This window comes from Sinocyclocheilus anshuiensis, unplaced genomic scaffold (genome assembly GCF_001515605.1).
Source record: "Sinocyclocheilus anshuiensis isolate Anshui unplaced genomic scaffold, SAMN03320099.WGS_v1.1 scaffold538, whole genome shotgun sequence".
Taxonomy (NCBI): domain Eukaryota; kingdom Metazoa; phylum Chordata; class Actinopteri; order Cypriniformes; family Cyprinidae; genus Sinocyclocheilus; species Sinocyclocheilus anshuiensis.
The window spans coordinates 962,286-967,310 of record NW_015544166.1 but is presented as its reverse complement, the minus strand read 5'-3'; positions in this window follow the sequence as shown (position 1 = coordinate 967,310).

The window sequence follows — 5,025 nt, the reverse complement described above, 5'->3', positions numbered from 1 at the left end:
TGTGGATCAGACCTTTTAATAAGATGATGGTCTATGTAGGTCAAATTTCTTCATGTTTAGTATTGTTTATCAAAATTGAACTTGTGCCATTTAGTCCATGTCTGTTTGCTTTGAGGTCATGTACTCCTAAATGCTGATAAAATTGACTTTGGACAGTTAAACATTAGTGTTTCTTTTTCAAGGAAAATGGACAGAAATGAATGACGGCTCTTGCACTAGAAATTTTTGACCAAACAGATCGTCTATAAAATGAAAATGCCACACCCCTAATACCACCTGCTTCTGACTAGCAACAGCAGATTATGATTTACACAATTTTATAAATTAAAGACTTTTGGCTCTTTTAAAAAGTAATAAACCATTTGATGTGCTCCACCCCAATTTCCTGGTGTAATAGGAAATACATCAACACAGGAAGTTAGTGGTGTTCTGTTAATAGTGCTTGACTCACTCATAATGTGTCACAAAAAAATTGATAACAGACCTTTCTTTTTTAATTTCTGACTATAGTGATATCCAATCTGAGTACAAATCAGGGTCAGCAGACTGATGAAACAATGAAACACAGAGACACATTGCAATGTATTACTACCAGTGTTGGGGGTAACGCATTACAAGTAATGCGAGTTACTACAGACGTAAATGTACTTTCCCTTCAGCCTGAGGCTTATTCATTTCACTTTTGGTGTGAAAAGGCTTTTATATTTGCCAAAAATAGAACTTTTTTTATTTTAAAAACAAACAAGCAAGCCCTGTCCAGATTTAAAAAGTAACGCAAAAGTAATGTAACGCATTACTTTCCATAAAAAGTAACTAACGTAATTAGTTACTTTTTTATGGAGTAACGCAATATTGTAATGCATTACTTTTAAAAGTAACTTTCCCCAACACTGATTACTACTTTTTCTCAGGTGATTTATTTCCAAATATCAAACTTTTAGTGAACAGTTCTTAACCAGAAACACAGATTTAACGTGTTTTTCTATCAAAAAGGGCCTCGATACCGATGAACCGGGCAGGCCTCCACATCCTGTATTGTGCTGACTGGCATTTGTTGTCTTGTATTTGCCTCAAAAATGAGGCTGTAAAAATCAAAATGCCACTTGCTCTTTAAATGTTGTAGTTGGTGTGATTTTTCTAGTTCAGATGCTGAAGGCTTTGTTAGCTCCACTTTCAGTCTTCCCAGGATGTCTCCTGACCCACTATCAGCAAATGAATCGGAAGACGATGACTGTCTTTCCCAGTGAGTCTTAACAAAGGGAGTGTTTCCTCAGTTTGAAAGTCCATAAATAGCCTAGACATGAAGGAGAAATACTTGTTTGGTGGGTTTTTGATTTGAGTTATTTGATAAAATTATATAATTGAAGCCATAAAATAAAAAGATGCAAGATGCTCACCAAGTGCTGGATGTCATAGGTCTCAATCAGGTCCTCATCTTCAGTAAAAGGAAGTGGCTTTTTGTCATCTTGCAACTGTGAAATCTAAACACAGAGAGAATTATATATATATATATATATATATATTGGGAGGGGCGAAGAGCGGGAGCCAACTTTCTGTTGACCGTATTGCATTGGTCTAATCATGTTTTCATATGCTTTAATAAAAATCGAAAGCAAGTTAAGATCGTCAGTCTTCATTTGATGAGATAATGACCTAGCCTCTATGTGGCGATTGGATGCCGCTAATATTAGTCAACAGAAATCGGTGCTTTGTTTCAAAGATATTACATTCATGCGCTGCACTGGAACGCAGTCGTGGATTGCCAGTGGAAATGGACAAGAGAGGCACAGCACTTGGACCAGTATGTGAATCAGTTTATTATTATTCTGCTTACTGCTTGCTGCTGGTTGATTGGAGACGCTATAGTTGGTTGTGCTTGATGTGGAGCGTGGATCCGTTTGTTTGGATAAACTACAGCGGACTGGAAGTGCGTAGTTTATGTCGTGTGTTACATACAGCACTGGGGCTTGCACAATTTTTTGTGTGTGATTAAACGGATTGCTTTGAAAGTTGTATGTGCCGCTGAGTTTGTTTGATGAAAGAAAATGGATGAAGAGCTTGGGAGTTAAAGATTGAATCGCGGTTTATTCTTTACTGGAAACACAAGCTTTTGAGAGATGATGTCACTTTGTTGCATGAGAGTGTGATTCCTGTACTTCCCGCTGAGGAACAAACAAAGTAAAATTAATGGTATGGCTCAGTTTTACGGTTCAACAAAGGGTTTATAGAAAATGTGGAGCAATGGCTGTGTGATCTTAAAATTAAGAAAACTACACTGACTCAAACTACAGCAGCAGTGTCTGAACAGAGTAATGAATGTCCTCTGTCATCTCATTCTGCAATAGATGGAATACAGTCAATGACCATGGCTGTTCAAGGGCAAGCTCCTGTAAATGATCCATTGCCTGTTGCTGCGACCTCTGATGCAAATACAAATTCAAAAACTCTGAAACAATTTGAGGAATGTAATGCATGAACTTGTGAGCATTTCATGGATGAGATCAAATCAACCGATAGTATCTCAAATGTATACAGTAAAAAATCAAGTAAAAGGAGCTCTTCTTCTGGTTCACGATCTAGTAGATCATCTACATCATCTGTTCGTCTTCAAGCTGAAGCTGAATTGGTGGCTTTATTAGCCAGTCAGCAAATGCTGCAACAGAAGCATGCTGTGGAAGAGGAAGAGGAGCGCTTAAGAAAAAAGAAGGAAAAAATTGATCTTCAAACTAAAATAGCTGTGTCTATGGCTAAAGTTAATGTGTACAGGTCTGCTGCATCAGAACAAAGTATACATTTGGAAGTAAGAAAATCAAGAAAGGAAAATGATGAAATGATCTCCTCCAGTTCGATAGCAGTTGCATCAGTTCAAGTTGACACACATGTTGAGTCACAGACAGTCTCTGCCTGTTAACAATTCGACAAGAGGTGCAAGAAATAAGGAAAGTAATTCTCAGCTTCACCCTGTGCTACAACTGAGGTCCATAACACCATTACAGTCAACTGCATCAATGAATGGGCAGCTACCCTGTAACCGTAGTAGCGATGCACCTGTTTCAAGACAATCCTTAACTGATGGAGAACAAGGAAATATATTGCGTCTTATGGAAAAGCAAAATGATATCCCTGCCATGCTGGTACAACAACGCAATACTTCATTACTTCCTCACAGATATATTGTATCCTTTGATGGAGATCCTTTGCAATATCAATGCTTCATACGATCATTTGAGGAGGTTGTGAAAAAAAGGGCAAACAGTTATGGTGACTGTTTCTATTTTCTTGAGCAGTAAACCTGAGGTCAACCAAGAGACCTTGTCAGAAGTTGTGAACATATGGCTTCTACACAGGGTTACTTGAAAGCCAAGGCCTTACTTAAGGAACACTTTGGAAATGAAGTCAAAATATCTTCAGCATACATGGACAAAGTGCTCTCTTGGAAGTCCATAAAACCTGAGGATACAAAGGCTTTACAAGATTATCATCTTTTTCTTAAAGCTCGCTGTAATGCCATGGAGGATGTTCGTTATATGGAAGAGTTAAACTTGGTTACTAACATGCAAATTATTCTTTCCAAATTGCCCTTTAAGCTCAGAGACAAATGGAGAGCAATAGCGTGTGATTTGCAGGAAAACCGTAAAGGACCAGCAACATTTAAAGACATCATGGATTTCGTAGAAAAGCAAGTAAAATTTGCTACTGATCCTGTGTTTGGAAACATTGTTGAGGCTCCTCTGGGAGGTCGAAGCTCGATTCGTTCTAAGCCTAAGGGAAGTAGTTTTGCCACCACTGTCACTGTAACAGGAATGGAAGAAATTACGAAAACTAATAAAGGTGTATCCTGTCTTTGCTGTGGCAAAGAACATTTCTTGAATTACTGTGCTTACCAAAAAGCCCCATAAGGAAAAGAAGGATTTTCTGAAGAAGAAAGGAATCCGTTTCGGTTGTCTATGTGCAGCCCATATTAGTAGAGATTGTAAAAAGCGGATTACATGTAAAGTGTGTGGCTCTCTATATCCCAGCATCCTTCATGTTTTCCAGCGAGATAAATCAGAGGAACCAAAGCATGCAGTAGGTAGTGCTCTGATCTCTGTTCAGTCCAGTAGCCTTACTGGGGCCGGTGAGGATGCTTGTGCCTTGTCCATTCTTCCAGTATGTGTTAAATCTAAGAATGGAAACAAGATTGTGGAAACGTATGCCTTTTTAGATCTGGGCAGTTCAGCGACTTTCTGTACGGAAAGTCTCATTAATAAGCTTAATCTTTCCGGGAAAAAACTGAATATTCTGCATAAAACCATGAATCGAGATAAATTGGTTTCCAGTTATGTTCTAAAGGATCTAGAAGTTGCTGGATTGGATCAGACACATTATTGTTCACTTCCTGAAGTATATACCCAGAAAAGTATGCCAGTATCCAAATTCTAATATTCCCATGCAGAGTGATCTTGTTCGATGGCCTTATTTAAATCATATACACTTGCCTTCAATCGAAGCAGGAGTTTAACTCTTGATTGGAGCAAATGTACCAGAGGCACTGGAGCCATGCAGGTTGTTTGCAGCCAAAAGAATGGACCCTATGCGGTAAGAACCATACTTGGATGGACAATGAATGGACCGCTTAAAGGAATGGAAAAGAATGGAACTTTCTTTAATGACAAACCTCACATGACTGTAAACAGGATCTCTGTCTCAAAATTGGATGAGCTTTGGAAACAACAGTTTAAGACTGATTTCCCTGAAAATGCCCTGGTGAAATGGTAGGCATGTCTAAAGAAGATAATCAGTTCATGCATCTTGTGTCTCAGTCTATAAAACTGATAGATGATCATTACTGCATTGGTTTGCTGCTTAAGAATAAGGATATGGTCCTTCCAAATAACAGAATAGTTGCAGAATAACGGGCTGTGAACCTGCAAAGGAAATTCAGGAAAGATTCAACATTTCAAGCAGATTATACTGCTTTCATGGAAGACGTGATTTGCAAAGGATATGCGGAAAAGGTACCTGTGGAGGAACTTGAGAGGAATG